This window comes from Terrapene carolina, unplaced genomic scaffold (assembly GCF_002925995.2).
Source record: "Terrapene carolina triunguis isolate 2854851 unplaced genomic scaffold, T_m_triunguis-2.0 Scaffold66, whole genome shotgun sequence".
NCBI lineage: Eukaryota > Metazoa > Chordata > Testudines > Emydidae > Terrapene > Terrapene triunguis.
Window position 1 is genome coordinate 42,848,087 of NW_020664417.1, and position 8,389 is coordinate 42,856,475.

General features: G+C 40.7%; 1 protein-coding gene across 1 annotated transcript in view; it reads left to right on the forward strand.

Annotated features, from left to right (window-relative positions):
* The window catches only part of WWC2 (WW and C2 domain containing 2), a 162,969-nt gene that overhangs the window by 39,994 nt on the left and 114,586 nt on the right, over nt 1-8,389 (forward strand). The window lies entirely within an intron of this gene.

The window sequence follows — 8,389 nt, forward strand, 5'->3', positions numbered from 1 at the left end:
AGATGTGACCAGGCATATCAAACTGTAGCCCCACTTATTCATTTTAATGTGTGGAAGAATGGGCCTGGCAGCCAGGATTATTCCTGAATTCTATTCTTGCTTCTTGGCCACAGACTTATTGTGTGAGATTTTTTAAAACCTATATCTTGGGAGGCAGGAACCATCTTCCTCTGTTTGAAAAGCATCAGAAACAGTTTTGAATACTTCTGCAATATAAATAATGAGTGGTCTTTGGCCACTTGCCCAACTTTTCAAATTTAGGTGACTAACGTTAGGCATCTAAGTAAGTGGCCTGACTTTCAGAGGTGCTGAGAGCTCCTGCTCCCACTGAAATAATTTACCCCTTCTGAAAATCTCTTTACTTTTAGATGCCTACATATGTTTCTAGGTGCCTAACTTTAGGCAACTAAGCTTGAATATGTGGGCCTTAACCTCTGTCTTTTTTTTTCCATCTGTAAAATGGTGATGATGATAATTGATTACCTACCTCAGAGGGAAGGGGTATTATGAAGATTAACATTTTGTACCATTCTTTGAAGATTTGAAGCGCTGCTGCTGATTTTATTATATACTGGTGGTGACGGTATTGGTGTACTATGTTTCGTAGCCCAGTTTGAAGAAAAATGGCTTTGCTTGCCTTCTAAGGCAGTGGTATCAACTACTAGTAAGCTGTAAGCAAAAGGATGTGATCATGCATCTTTGTATATGTGAGAGTGTGGGCACCAGAATTGTGTATATACTATGCTAGGGGTTAGCAAAGCCTTAAAGAAGGAAGTTGAATAGTGAAGGTGCAAAAGGAATGAATGCATGAACGGTGACTGCCATGCTGTTGGACTCGAGGCAGTGGCATCCATGTAGTGTTCCCAATGTCACGATAGATTTAGAAAGATCATATGCTCATGTCTTGTGGTCCAGACTTGCCCTTTCTGCCACAGTGATGAGCCTCTATGATAGGTTACGCAGCACTATCCTCAGCTTCCCATTTATTTGTGCACACTCTAACCTGGAACAGAGTTGAGTTGCTCCATACACCAGTTTTGTGACTGGGGGATGGGGTATTCCATGCTCTGAGTAAAAGTGCATGGAATTGCTTGGGTGGAGAGAGAAGACACTGGCTAGTACAAAGGACGTTTCAGTCTGACAAGCTGGTATCCTTGGCTGAAAAAGTTGGGGAACAGTTTTTCTCCATGTGTGTAATATATATTCTCTACAATAAAATACTGGTTTAATTTTGAATGTTTATGTTCTAAATACATTGACTTGATGGAAATATAAACTTTTTCACAGGTTTGATTACTTGTTTCTGCTCCTGAAATGAAAGTTTACAAGGGAGCGTTAAGCATCTGGGAACCAGGAGTAATTTGGGGAAAGTGCTCCTACTTTGAGTAATTGTCATGCCAAATGTTGCTCATTAAAGAGGAACTCTTGATCAGTGATTGATATGTTGAGAATAGAAAAGGGTTTATAATCCTTATAACTATCCCCTTCTGAGTTCCATCCTGATAACAGCAGAAAAACATATTTGACCTACAAATCGATAAATCAGCTTGGACAGTAGGGTCAAGTGCTGGAATGAGTAAGAGAAATGTAATTCAATATATTGTCCTTGCCTAAACAAATTAAAGAATATGTGCAGTGTTCCTTTTAGTCACTAAGCATACCAATGCTTGCTTTGCTGTATTAGTTAAAGCTTTTGAAGGAGATGGTGTATGTGTTTGAACTCTGTGAACACTTGGATATTTACTCTTGTATAATTGTTGCATACTTCTCATGCCTTAAACTTTATTACCAATAGGAATAAATCCCATCTAAGATTTAAATTCAATTAATATTGCAAGTAAAGAATGTAAAAACATTGGAGGTGCTAAAGGGACTCAGTACTGAAATCAGCAGAAACAATTCTGTTTTTAATATGGTGTATGAATATTATGGATCGGTCTTGGACTACACATAGAAAAGCATTTTCATTTTAACTAATGCACTGAAAGATGGAATTTTAAATATTCAAGGAATCTGATTCTGTGTGTGTGGTGGTAGGGTTAACAAACCTAAACTGGCACACTTTTATATTACAACAACAATAAGTTTTCAGATGTGTGGTTTTAAAGTACTTTGAGATTTCAATATTAGTGATTTTTAGCTTAATGTTAGACCTTTATGTGAAGTGACTATCTTTGATAAGAAGTTATTTGTTAAACTATAAAAGTTTTTTGTGTCTGTTTTCTGTGTTTTTCCCCAGTCCCCAAGTCAGCCTGATATTTCCAGTACATTTCACTTTAGTGGGTGGTCTGATGGACTCTGCAAACGTGTAGTTTCTCTAGAGATTGCTGCTCTTACATGCAATTGCAGGTGAAGTAGTTTGAAGGAACCCCTTGTGTTATCTAGTCTAAGGGTTGTCCAACTTTCTGTGGTTACATCTTAATACAAAGATGGTCTCCAATTCACTGTTTCATGGACTCTGTCTTTGCAATCACACAAAATCCATGTGGCAACTATATTTTCCATGTAAGCAATTCATAATGTAGTTTTAGTTGTCTTTAATGCAGTTTAGCAGCTGGAAATGGGGAGAACCAGCACCATGTGACCTGCCAGGTCTCTGAAGATCATCAGCAAGGACTTGCTGAACCACTCCTTGGGAACCTCTGATCTAGTCCATCCTTCTGCTGCACAGGAGGAGAACTGGGCTGTATGCCACATTGTATAGAAACATGTATTAAGAATTGTTGGGAAACAAGTGATTGAAAGAGAAACTGGCAGTCTAGGCCCCTCAAGAGTTATATAACTGTGTTGTGATTATGCTCCTTAATGGTTGGAGCATGACATAATCAGGATCTCTTCTCTTCTCCTTCTCTTCCCCTCCCCCCCCCCCCCCCCCCCCCCCGCAGCCAATCCTACCGCTGCCACTGAATTACTGTGAGTCTGATCCAAAGACTTCCATTGGCTTCAGTGGGGCCCTCTGCTCAGGCTGTATCTGATCTTGGGTAGTTCACTTAAGTTCTTTCTTACCTGTTTTAAATTGATTATACTTGATTACAGTAGTTCACAGGAGTATTCCTGGAATTAAATGTTTGTAAAGCTCTTTGAGGTGCTAATATGGGTGGGATACTTCAAAAGTGCTTGGCATTGACCTAGGTCATTTTCCATTGAAATCAATGTTAAAATTCCCATTGACTTCAGTGGGAGCAGAGTTAGATGAACAATGAGTGCTTTTGAAAATTCCACTTACAAATATTATTTACTATAGTGGACACTTCAGGGGAAGGGGAATTCTGCACATGAAATTCCAAATCATTTTCTGTGGATATTGAGGTGAGCAGGGTGAATTGTAGAAATGGTATATAAAGTCACAAAAAGGGAAGAAAAAGGAAGAGTGAAAGGTTCTAACTCTCATGTATGATGATGGTGGTTTTCAATTCAGGTTCCTATTCAAATGCTCTGTCTGGGTTAAAAGTACACTCAGACGTACCTTTTCTCCAGTTCCAAAATTAAACTTGGAAGAAAAAACAATTCCTTTGTCTACAACCTTGTCCTTTGCTGGGGACATTCACCACAGATCAGCCAGAAGGCCAGGCATTTTAATTTTCAGTGCTATTATCTTGGTGAAACAGAGAGGATGAAAGTCTTCTAACAGCCATTACCCATCTTCCACTGATGCAACAAAGTGCTGCCCAAACTTCTGCTGCTGCCAGAGCCACCGTTTCTTCCCCTGCACCATATGTTTGGTGGCTAAATATTCTGTGGATCAGTGTCTAAACCAGTTTTAAACATCCGTACATGCTCTATGGATGTATATAAAGAGGTTCGGAATGTGAACAGTACATTTAAAGAAAAAAAAGCAAATATTCAGTGTCTTCAAACCAGGCTGCCTAAAATTTAGGCTCCTGGGTAAAAGTGATCTGATTTCCCATATAGTGATTCTATGGAAACTGCAGGTGCTACCTTTGGAACAAGGTTCCTCTTGTTTTTTCTCTTTCCAGCAATCATTCAGAGCAATAAAACTTCTTCCTCTGCTACATGTGAACTGAGCTGGAAGAAAATTGCTTTCTAGTCAACACTACAACCAGGGGAAAGATGCTATATTTTTAAAATATAGTAGCTCAGTAAATTTAAATCAGTCATTTTAAAGCCAGATTTTAGAAGTTTTCACACATAATTACTGAATTTACATGTGCAATCGCAGTTGTTGTGCAGGTCCAGCTTATTTGCCAGAGCATATAATGCAGTAGATATCATCAGCCTGATCTATTCTCTAGATGTCAGGAAAGTCACTTTTATTATTTACTTTCTGAAAACGTATAAGGTACAATGTTTTCCCTCTAAGCTGTCAAACTTTCCAAAATATTGGGATAAAAGACTTGATCCCTATAATAAGCTTGTCATTTATTATCATTTCCCTTTCTAAAGCCTCTAATGCAGTACTTCCACCCTAATGTCACTTTGTTCCCTGTTATTTGTTGCATCATGTCTGAAATAAGGTTGTAAGCTCTTTGGAACAGACTTTCTCTTATTTGCCTTTGAAATGCCTAACATTCTTGAGCTGTTCAAATAATGCTACTTGCAAAATCCATTTGTCTCTGCCTTTGTGGTAAAGGCCTTAAAACCAATACTTCAGTGATCTTTATTTCTCAGTGACTTTGCTGTCCAGCACACAAGAGCAACCTTGTTATAAACAGTGCCTGAAACCAGAAGGAAGAAAGGAAAATTGGCAAGACAAACATTTCCATGTTCAGTTTACAGGTAGTGATTGAACAGAGGGAGGAGAGTTGCGGGGGAGGGAGGAAGAGAGGATTAAAAAAATATATATATGGAAGTACTTCAACAATAACACTTGCACTAATTAAAATTAGTAACATGTTTTCTTAAAACTTTAATGTACTTAAAGATGATAGTTTCTGTGTTTATCACCATGCACAACTATATTTTAAAATAACCTATAATAGCACCCAACATAATGGCCTTTTTATAATTCCGCTGCTTCTGAGTTTCCTCTGGAAAGCTCAAAGGTCATATCATTTGGTTTATGACCGTGGAATGATCCCTGCACAGGGAATGGTTATCAGACATTCTTAACATTCCATGTGTCTAATATTAAGGTTTTACATGCTAGTGCAGGGCCTACTGCTGTGTGAAAGAAAAATGCAGGAGAAAACTGTCTTAGCACCAAAAAGCCCCATAATACACTTTCAAAATATTCTGCATTGAACATGGTGCTATAGAGTGGCATGCACTACAGCACTTCAGTTTTTTATAGTATAGCACAGCTGTGTGGAAAAACTGAAAATGCTACTTTGTACCTCTTTCTTTCTGCATATAGTTACTTGATATGTCCAACATTGTGAGCTGGTGGAATGATGTGGCAGAAAATATCGCTGCATTCAGCAGGGCCTTTTCTCCAGGGATGATGATTAAACTAAATTTGTTTTCTGCCTATAACATAAGCAGGAACTTGCCAGCATGCAGTTCAACCTAGTCCTATTGACCTCTAGGTGTGGATCTCTTCCTTAATAAAAGCATTCTTCCCCTTCCAGGTCTCTGTCAGTCAGTCAGCTCTTCTTCTGAACACCTGTGTGAGGGGAAAGAGTGGGATGCTGAGCTAAGGTTAGTCCTCTTTGTAACTGGGGGACTAGGCAGAGCCCATGAACAATAACACAATTATGACACAATTTATGTTAATGGCAGCCTTTAAAGAGAGACAAATTAATGAACTGCAAAAGCTTTGTTTCTCTTTCTAAGAGGAATAGACTCTCAAGTTTAAGTTCTCATGTGTTGTCTTAACTCTTCCTGCCTTCCCTCTCCCCCCCCCTCCCCTAACTTGTCCATGAAAGAAATATCAATTTTTCACTTCCCTATATTTTGTGGAGGGGGCTGGCAAGATCTTTAGAGGATCTGAAAAGTTATATTACAAGTTTCTCCCTTCCTACATTATAGAGATTGGGGGAAGGGGGGAGACAGAGGAGGAGGGAATATATTGGTAGAGAAAAAGCTAATCTTTTTTTAAATTTGGACAGATACATTTGAGTCTGTACACCAAAAGAAACACCCTTCTTAATGAAGCAGTTTTTGCTAGTGTAAGACCATTAGCTTTCTTGCGATAGCAGCTTTGTGACTGCTCTGTTGAGTTAGGTGGGGTTAGGGGTGTCCTTGAGGAAAAAACCCTGTAGCCTTATGTGCGAGTCTTGATTTGTATATCTTAGTTTTGTTAAAACCGGTATTAACCAAGGTCTGCTCCACCACCTGCTTTACATTTCATTGTCTCTTCTTGGGAAAAATGAATGCTTTCCTCTTTATTTCTGTAAAAGGAAGGCATTCATTAGTCTGTTGTTTTTCCTCAATGAAGAGACTTCTCCAAAATTACTACTTGCTTAGTGTGTGCTACCATTAAAATGAATGGAGGCCATAATTTTCTGCAGAGATAACCTATGCGAAACTGGAACATGGTTTTTTGTTTGTTTTTTTAGTGGACAAAATTCTCTCCACCATAAAACACATGGGCTGAAAACCTTCTTGAATGATGAGGCTAAGAGTAAATTTTGAGTTAAGCAAGTTTTGGAAAGAACATTTTCTGTAATAAGGCTGAAAACAGCTTTGTCCAATTGATGCTAGCAGTTAAATCCTATTCAAAATTGACTCAAGTGGACCAGTTATTGAAAAACATTTGGAGGAATGGGACATAATTTTCTACTGTAGACAGAAACTGAATGTTTGAATAAATCACTCTCCAGTGAGAGACAGTCAGTTCTATTGCCAGTTATGACCGCTCAGGAATGTGTGCAATCTAGTACAATGCGTGCAGTTCTATGTAGGTCAGCATTAAGCAAGAATACAGTGATACTGCCATTTCACATGGCAATACCAAGGTACCAGTGTCTGAACAGGGTTCTCTAGATGAGAACTAAAGACCCCAATTCAGCAAACCACCCCATTCAGCATAGTACTGAGTTGGGGCCTAAATTGCTGAGAAGAGGTACTTATGTTGAGTAAAAAGCTAACAGAGCAGATAAATAATCCTTCTCTCTTCTCCCATTTCAAAATCCCATCACGTATCCTGTCCCAAGACTGTAAATGCTCCTTTCCTAAACCTTGCTGCTTGTTTTCAAACCTAGTTTAGAAAATATATCCATTAAATAGAATGAAACTAGTCATCTCTTGCTTTTGCTGGCTTCTGCTCCCTGATACTTTTTTTTAGTTGATGGTGACAACAGTACTAGGTGGCTCAGAGCTGTGTTTAAAACTTTTTAAAGGAAAAAATATTTTTTCCAGCTTCAATCACATTTTCTAAAATGGGTTTGAACATAGTTTGAACTTCCCTCTAAGTTGTGCAGCCACGCAGGTGGGGAGAGGCGCCTCTCCCCCAGCCCCGGGGCAGCCTGCACCCCAAACCTCTTATCCCCAGCCCCACCCCAGAGCCCGCACCCTGAGCTGTAGCCCTCACCCCTTTGCCCCCCAACCCTCTGCCCCAGCCCTGAGCCCCCTCCCGCACCCCTCATTCCTGGCCCCACCCCAGAGCCCACAACCTCAGCCAGAGCCCCCACACCCCAGCCCTCTGTCCTAGCCCTGAGCCCCCTCCTCCACCCCAAATCCCTCATCCCCAGCCCCACCCCAGAGCCAGCCCCCTGCCCCCCCGCATTCCAACACACTGCCCCAGCCCTGAGCCCACTCCCACACTCCAAACCTCTCAGCCCCACCCCAACCAAACATCACCTCCATATTGGTGCACATAACAAAATTCATTCTGCACATGGATGTAAAAAATTAGAGGGCACATTGGTTTGTCCTTTTTACACTAGCACTTAAGCTATTTTTAATACTGATGCAGGGAGACATCACTGAAAACCACTGAGACTTGGTTTCATTAAGTCTTAAGAACCCTTTGTGTGCTTGTCTTGTTCAGCAACACTGGGTTCTACTGCAGTTACAATAATGAGGGTGCTGTTCTTTTGTCCCTTAATATGGGCAATAGTCTGTATATTTCTGCATTGCACTTCACCAAAAAACCTGAAATATATTTCCTTCAAACCCATTGACTCACATAAGCACCGTTGGTATTAAAAAGGCTTTATCATACAAAGCTATTACAAGAGCAGGCATAATCCAGGACCATGTCAGAATTTTAGAAAACTTCCGAACTTGGACTCAGCAGGGTCCAGTTAGCTAGGGTTACCATATTTAAAAAATAAAAAAAAGAGGACACTCCACGGGCCCTGGCCCCACCCCAACTCCGCCCATTCTCCACTCCTTCCCCAAAGTCCCCGCCCTAACTCCCCCTCCTTCCTCCCAGCCACGCGAAAAGGGCTGTCCGAGCGCTACCGGCTTCACGGTTTGCCGGGCAGCCTCCAGACTGCCCCTGGCCGGCACTTCCCCAGCGCAGCTGGAGCCCTGGAGGGGGCGC